The sequence below is a fragment of the Schistosoma mansoni genome (assembly GCF_000237925.1).
Source record: "Schistosoma mansoni, WGS project CABG00000000 data, supercontig 0208, strain Puerto Rico, whole genome shotgun sequence".
Taxonomy (NCBI): domain Eukaryota; kingdom Metazoa; phylum Platyhelminthes; class Trematoda; order Strigeidida; family Schistosomatidae; genus Schistosoma; species Schistosoma mansoni.
This window is the reverse complement of record NW_017386080.1, coordinates 380,084-388,706: the sequence shown is the minus strand read 5'-3', so window position 1 is coordinate 388,706 and position 8,623 is coordinate 380,084. Positions and strand designations below refer to the sequence as shown.

General features: G+C 37.7%; 1 non-coding gene across 1 annotated transcript; it reads left to right on the top strand.

Annotated features, from left to right (window-relative positions):
* The first annotated feature begins 1,692 nt into the window (after nucleotides 1-1,692).
* Nucleotides 1,693-1,759, top strand: Smp_tRNA_01864_Gln_TTG.1.1. The gene has a single exon. It is a non-coding gene (tRNA).
* The last annotated feature ends 6,864 nt before the right edge of the window (nucleotides 1,760-8,623 follow it).

The following is an 8,623-nucleotide window of genomic DNA, read 5'->3' as shown; positions in this document are numbered from 1 at the left end:
CTGTCATTGTTGCTATTCTCTGTCACAGTTCATAAAGTAACCATATTTATACTTGATCCCAATTATTATTATTATTATTATTATTATTATTATTATTAGGTGTAATGTATATATGCCTTAATCTTATGGGCAATGAATATTTGAAATTTAATTGAAGGTAAAGATGGATAGTGGCTAGTAGTAGAATCCGGTTTGACGCACGTTTCGTCCTATTTGGGACTTGTCAGTTGGATGTACCTGTATCTCAGATTTGTTGATGTTCACTCTGAGATTCAAACTCAGTACTGTTCGCTTCAAACGCCATCGCGCTATCCACTCATCTACTGAGTCCTGATAGCCGCTAGCTTGTGCGATGGGAGGAAGTTTATATTCACTTATTGTTGTTTGTTTGTGAATTAAATCAATATCTCGAGGCAACACGCACAGTATGCATACATGGCCAATAAGAGACTGACTAGTTGCAGTCCTAAACGTCAATAGGAAGATACAAACAACCAATACTAAGTGAATCTAATTGAAGGTAGGTGAAAAATAACCTCAACTTATAAAATGTCTGCAACGGAATTCATCCTACAATAGGACGAAACGGCCGTCCAATGCTTCCAGGTTTTCCATAGTGGTCTGGCTTCAATTGATTCATGATTTCAACTATATAGTAATACATCTATTTAGTTTTCTTAAATGATTATTATGAGCCTCTTTTTTCGGCCGTTTCGTCCTATTGCGAGACTCCTCAGTAGTGCGCATCTACGACCTCGCCTTACGAGATTCGAACCCAGAACCTACCAGTCTCGCGCCACAGCACTTAACCGATAGACCACTAAGCCGGCATCTACTGGTGTTTATGTCTAACTCCAATCTATCCACGAAGTTAAGCGACCGTTCACCAATTGTCTTCAGTTAGTTCCTATCTTATAACAGACGTGGTTTGAACTCCACTGGTCACTGCCTCTCGAAGTCAGTCTCTAATGAGCATATTATTATTATTATTAAATCTCCACAAAACCCCTTCTGATAATAATTATGCTTGATATGACATATTACAACCATTTTCCCCTATAAAAAACAAAAATATTTTACACATGAATACATACACAGTGACTTTTTTTTCCACTGTCTATCTCTATGCTGTTTTTCCTTAACTTGTTTTTTTTTCTTTTTTTTTCACTCATTTTCTATATTTACTTTCATTAGTACTCTACTACTTAGTCTTTCAGAACTCCTATACACTCGTTTACCTACCTACCTACATACATACATAGATATCTACGAGGGTATTTATATATCGAAGAAAGAGGGAGGGGAGGGGAGGGGATCGGTGACATACTATCGATTAAACGAGTTTTTAATGTGTTTTCTTTCTTTTCTTTTCTTTTTTTTTTGGTTTTTTTCCCAAATTATACAATTTCCCTATTCTATAATTATTAATGGATATTTATGTATAAAAATGATTGACAAGGTTTCAATTTTTTTTCCCTATTACCCTCTTTCTTCTGAATGTAACAATTAGTTTGCTTCTTGTTTAGAGAATAGTATCATAGTATACTTAAACAGAAGTTAAATGTTCAATGGAGGGGGGGGGGAAGGGTTTCTCTAAATAGGTTTTTTTTTTAATGATTTGAAAAAACATTAGGCTATAAAATATGGATTGGATTGAATGCAAAAATAATAATAATAAGTGGCTATCAGAACTCAGTGGCCGAGTGGATAACGTGATGGCGTTTGAAGCAAAAGGTACTGGGTTCAAGTCCCAGAGTGAACATCAACTCTGAGATGCGGGTAAATCCAACTGACGAGTCCCGAATAGGACGAAACGAGTGTCAAACTGGATTCCTCTACTAGCCACTATCCATCTTTGTTTACAATGCTTGTGAATTAAGACTATATCGAAGCAGTACGCACAGTATACACATATTTAGTCCTAACACATCGATGGGAAGATTCGAACAAACAATACTAAATGAAATTAATAATAATGCTTGTATCTTTCCATTGATGTTTAAGACTGCAATTGATTAGTCTCTTATTGGAATATATGCATCCTGTTCGTAATCGCCTCGATATTGCCTTAACTCACGAGTATTATAGGCAATGATGGATAGTGGATAGTAGTGGAGTCCTGGACGAGCGTTTCGTCCTATTTGTGACTCGTCAGCTGACTAGTATTGGGTATGGTTGGAAGAGAGTTAGGGGCAGCCAAATCAAAGTGTGGCATCAGTACTTGAAGTCACTAATTTCTAGTCTGAGCCATGTTGGTAGATGCAGACTACTTGGTTGGTGTCCACGTGACTATCGTAACCAATGGTTGGAGGCTGTGAGTGACATGGCCCAGAATCGATCACAATGGTGTAGGTGTATACACTCTCTATCTTCCCTTAAACCTTGAGATTGAAATTGCTTCATATCTGTCTTCCTTCCTGTACTATATCCTTATATACAATCTTTCTTTTACCACCACTAAATTAACTACTTCTATGAATCCGGTGTTCATCTTGTTGTGCTAATGAGTGATGAATGGCAACTTGGACCGATGCATATGTGTGCCTGGTCCTACGTTGTGACTGACTGACTGACTGACTGACTGATGATTATAACTAGTTGTGCCATAATAAGAATAGGAATTGCAAACGTCTAGAGTTAAACAACTGAATATAACTGTTTGTAAAAATCATAAATTAATATCCGTATAGGGTTGTGGAGATTTTTGAGTTTTACTGAAATCATGAACCGATCAATGCTAGAGAACCACAGAAAACCGGGAAGCGCTGGACGGCCTTTTCGACCTAGCACACAACTCTTCAGGAGTGCGCGTCCAAGACTTGCAAGTGGGAATCGAACCCAGGACTTTTGGTTTCGCGCGAGAACGCTCAACCTCGGATTAATTAAAAAGACAAGTAGGAACAAAATTAAGCAATCAGACCATTAAAACAGGTTGATTACGCAAGAATGAGATTCAAAAAAAGTTTTCAAACATTTATAGAGAGCACAAAAGGAGTAAAACATTGATTACAACATGGGTATTTCATTTCCACAATAATCCAAAGTCTTGTATTTGAGACGGCTGGATGAAAGTTAGGAGCAGCCAAATCAAAACGTGGCATTAGTTCTTCAAGTCATTAACTTCTTGTGTGAGTCATGTTGGTAGATGCAGACTACTTGGTTGGGATCCGCGTAACTATCGTAACCAATGGTTGGAGATTCTGGGTGATATAGATCAGAATCGATCACAATGATGTAGGTGTATACACTCTTTATCTTCTCTTAAACCATAAGATTCAAATTACTTTATGCTTTTCTTTCTCCCTGGTTAGCGTGTTTTTAGTGAGTTGGTTTTCTATGGGATAGGGTCGCTAACCCCATGCCCAACCCTCCTCCTTTACCCGGGCTTGGGACCGGCAGTAGTCCCCGGAGGATCTACAGGCGGAATTGGAGAATGCTGGTCGGCGGCCTATGTTCCATTGGGAGTAACAGGCGGATGTAAGTAAGTTTCTTTCTCCCTGTACTATATCCTCATATACAATTTTTCTTTTATATATTACTACCAATGATGTTCATCTTATCGTGCTAATCAGGTATAAAGACTTAGACCAATGCATATCTATGTACTTGGTCCTACATTATAACTAACTGATTGACTGATTGTACTAATATCAAGGAATATAATCCATCTAGGTCATTATTGATAATTATCTTGTTTCTATAAAAATGAAATTAACAAACAAACAAACAAAAATTTTATTCTCCAGTTTCAAGGGCAAAGGTCATTTTTGATTGACTGACTGATGGATGGATTGAGTAGTATTTAGATTGCCTGTAGGTGTTAAACAGTTGGGTTAGTTGAAGGGTCTCTATCAAGAAATTCATTCAATCTATGTTCACGTGACATATGATGATTTGTACACTAATATTTCTATGATAATGTTATCTTGTGAGTTGGCTATTGAGTATGATGACAGTATAGTTGAGACTGATAATCTACATAAACGACTGATGGATTGATTGATGGATTACTATAGTTGTGGATATCGTTCCTTCAATGGTATCAGTTAAGTAATCATTAGAAACTGAATAGATGTTTCGTTCTTGTTAGAGACTCGTCAACATTTCTCATGAAAGACTATGTTGGGGTAACTTATGCCTCTCACCTCCAATGGAACATAGGCCACCGACCAGCATTCTCCAACCCATTCTGTCCTGGACATTCCTTTCTTGTTCTATCCAATTGTTGTTCATTCTTCTCATATCTGTTTCCATTTCTTGGCGTAATGTGTTCTTTGGTCCTCAGGATTCCATGTGAGAGCTTGCCTTGTGACGCAGTTAGGTGCCATGTACCATGTATTTTACATAATTACAACAAAAATGATTATATACGTATATAAGTACGCAAGTACACGAAAGCTAAATGATTTTTCCAACGTTCTGTGGTGTGTGCTACTGATGTCGACAGATGTATGTATCATCAATAGAAAGAGTGAAGAAATATTACTTGTGTATATTGAAATTATGCAAAGGGTTCTCTCTTGGGTAACGTGTTTCTTTCAGAGTTGTTTCAGGAATGCTATCAATGGTAAAATTAAAAAGAAATGATTAGATTGGGCAAACCAACCTAACCCAAATTTATACAGTTAAGATCATCAGTCAATTGAAGTTAGACCACCATGGAAAACCTGGAAGCATTGGACGGCTGTTTCGTCCTATTGTGGGACTCCTCAGCAGTGCGCATCCACGATCTCACACTCGTGAGATTCGAACCCAGGACCTACCAGTCTCGCGCCAGAGCACTTAACCCCCAGACTACTGAGCTGGCCGGCATCCGACGGTGTTAATGTCTAACCTTAACCAATCCATGAAATCGCGCGACCAACTTCCATTGTACTGAGGTAGATACCTGTCTCTACCTGACATCGATTAGCTCCACTGGTCACGACTTCTCACTAGGACTCCAGGAATTACATCATGGAGCCAGTCACTAGTGAACATATGACAATTGAACGAGATGGTTATGTGCCATCATATTTAATAAGTAAATAGATAGGGCAATGCTCATTACTAATATGTTGGGCATAATTTGATACTGCAATATATATCGTTCCGGTGAGTGTGAGTAAGTACGAAACTGATGTACAATGAGTCCTCAAGATTTCTCTTAATCAATTAACATTTCAAAAAATTACACCACAATATCAATTAATTTGTAGCTGTGAATAAATCTCTAAAATCAATAGCTCTGTAAGTCTTCGACATTTGTTGCTGACCGCATTTGTTTTGATGAACTCAACCAAGTGAATGCGATCGGTTATGCATCTGCACGAGTGGTATTAACGTATAACTTTAACCAATATACGATATTGCGCGACCATCTTTCACTGTCTTCGGTGGGTAGATACCTCACACTCGACACGATTGAACTATACTGGTCACGGCTTCTCACTAGAACTCCAAGAATTCCCTCTCCAACCAGTGAGCACATGATAATTATCAGTACACGGTTGTAAAAATTCTTAAGTTTTATTGTAGACAACGAAAGATAGTCACAAAATATCATTGACTGATTAGAGTTACACTTTAACACCATTGAATATCAGCCTAATAGTCTAAAGGTTAAGTGTTTGCTCGTGAGATTGAAGTTTCTGGGTTCGAATCCCGCTTACAGGATCATAGATGTACTCTACTAAGTAGTCACATACTGGAACAAAACGGCCATCTACTATCTCCAGGTTCTTAATGGTGGTCCAACAAAACAAACTGATAGCAATTAAAACACTGACAAATTACTTTAAACTTCATATAGTTGAAATCATGAGTCAATTGAAGCTAGACCACCAAATAAAAAACCTGGAAGCATTGGATGGCCGTTTCGTCCTATTGTGGAACTCCTCAGTGGAAGTGCTCACCCACGATCCCACCTCGCGAGATTCGAATCCAGGACTTATCAGTCTCGCGCGCGAGCGCTTAACCTCTAGACCATTGAGATGGCCAGCATCCACTGGTGTTAATGTCTAACTTAAACCAATCCACAAAATTGAGCAACCATTCACCATTGTCTTCAATGAGTTACTATCTCACAACAGACCTAGTTGAACTTCACTGATCTCCACAAATCCCCCCTTCTAAAGCAACTTTTTTCGATATCTCAAGAAAACTGAAGAAAACTAGAATTTAATTAAATTGATCATAAACAAAACAAGAGTTTGTTTACTTATATCTATATATGAGTAATATATGTAACATATGTCCATATGCAAATCCCATTCATCCTACTTCTTTTTTCTATTCATTCCTAACATTTCTCTATTCAACAATAGAAATGTTCCTTATCTTAACAAGTGAATTATGACCATTCTCTGTGTGTGTGTGTGTGTCATAGACAAATAGGCATACCAATCCATATACAAGTATAGTCAATCACAGGAGAGAACTCCTTGAATGTTCCTTCAATGTCCAATGTTGATAGAGTATACAATGTATATACATATATCTTCATTGAAAGTTATATAATTAAATTTATCTTACTACATATATATTCTAATTATAAATAAAACATTGACAATTAATCAATAATTATGATTTAAAAAGAAGTATGATTGAAAGAACATCTTGGAATTCATGAGTTGTTTCGTCCTAGTATGAGACTCTTCAGCAGTGTACATCCACGATCCTACGTCTCGAGATTTGAACTCAGGATCAATCAGTCTTATGTGTATCAATAATCTAGACAAATGATGAGAGAAATGAAGCGAAATGATGCTCGGTAGAGAAGATATGTATTTGTGAAGGTAGTCTATAGAAAACTCTACTTTGTTAAGAGTTTGTTCTTGTTATTACTTGTCACAAGGTGAAATTAAGAAAATAAATGTTCCTTGTGAAATTCAAACTTATTATAACCAAGTTTCACAGTTTGAAAGTTTATAATTGAGCTACTAGGGTTCATGATGGCCCCTAAATGCCCTGGTACGGCCGGGAGTGGGAAGAGTTCGCTCTGCCTCTCGAAATGTTCCCATATGGCCACGCGTATATAGCCTCTGTCACACAAGTCCTACTCACTGATTTCTCGTGGCGGGGATGTTGTTTATGAGATTGAGAGGACGAAAAACGAATGTCCGGCAGGAGCTATAACCCGGTTGGTGGAGACGGAAGTCCACCTAAGAGAGTCGGAAAACCCTCATTACTAACCAATGGTGAACATGAGCTCCTGTATCCTGAGGGAACAAATGGTGTATGAATCAATTGTTAGTCACCGGCTACCATGGGACTACATCTTCTCGCGATGCTCTACTGATTTGTGGATCAGACCTTTTGGTCGGAGGCTCTGAGTGTGGCCCCCTAAGAAACCCATCTGCTTCAGTTTGGGCACCTGGGCAGTATCACAGCCCTCACAAAAATCCAATGACATTTGTGTGGTGCATATATATCTGGTGCCATCTTGTACCAATATTTATGTGTTTAAATAAATAAATACATAGTTTAGTGGTCTAAGATATGACTCCAATTGTATGAATGATTGTTATTGACAATTAATCAATAATTATGATTTAAAAAGAAGTATAATTGAAAGAACATCTTGGAATTGATGAGTTACATGATTATGGAAAATCTAGAAGGATTGAATAGTTGTTTCGTCGTAGTATGGGACTCTTCAATAGTGTGCAAGATCATGGATCTATAGAAGTTAGATATGAACACCATTAGATGATAGCCAGCTCAGTGGTCTAGAGGTTAAGCATTCGTGAGTGAAACCGAAGGTCTTGGTTTAAAGTTCCATGTGTGAGATCATGGATACGCACTGCTTAGGAGTTTCCGTAATTGAACGAAACGACCATTCAGTGCTTTTATGTTTATATGGTGGTCTAGTTTAGATCAACTCATAAATTCAACTATCAAAATCACTACAATCTCCACAAACTAACCATTCTGATAATAATCATTATGTGCATACTAGTGGCTGGCTCCCAGATGATTTCCTGGAGTTCTAGTGAGAAGCCATGACCAGTGAAGTTCAATACGTGTCGAGTAAAGACAGATATCTACCTCAGATAATGGATGAAACTTTATAACTGAGCTACTAGGGTTCATGATGATCTCTTATAGTTTAGTGGCCTAAGATGTGACTCCAATTGTGTAAATAATTGTTATTGAAATATAAACAATACCAATTCTCTTGTGTAATCATCCACTTAGTTCACGTCAAATACAAGAATGAATTTCAAATACGTATATTTCAAGAGTTGAGATCATGAGTCAATTGAAGTTAGACTACCATGAAAAACCTGGAAGCACTGGACGACCGTTTCATCCTAGTACAGGACTTTTCAATGGTGTGCATCCATGATCCCACTCCTAGGATCTGAACACAGGACCTATCGGTCTCTCGAGCAAACCTTAAACCACTAAGTTGGCCAGCATGCAACGGTGTTAGCTATAAATTTTCCAGTAATGCGTTTTTCTCATTGACTATTTATTTATTTAACTAGAACTTGTCAATCCTGACGATGAATTAGACGATTCTGGTGATATTAAATGTACAAGGACTCCATGAAATACCTCTTGAAGCCAGTCACTAGTGAGAATATGTTGATTACTATCAGAAAAGATGTTTGTGGATATTATAGTAATTTTAGTAGTT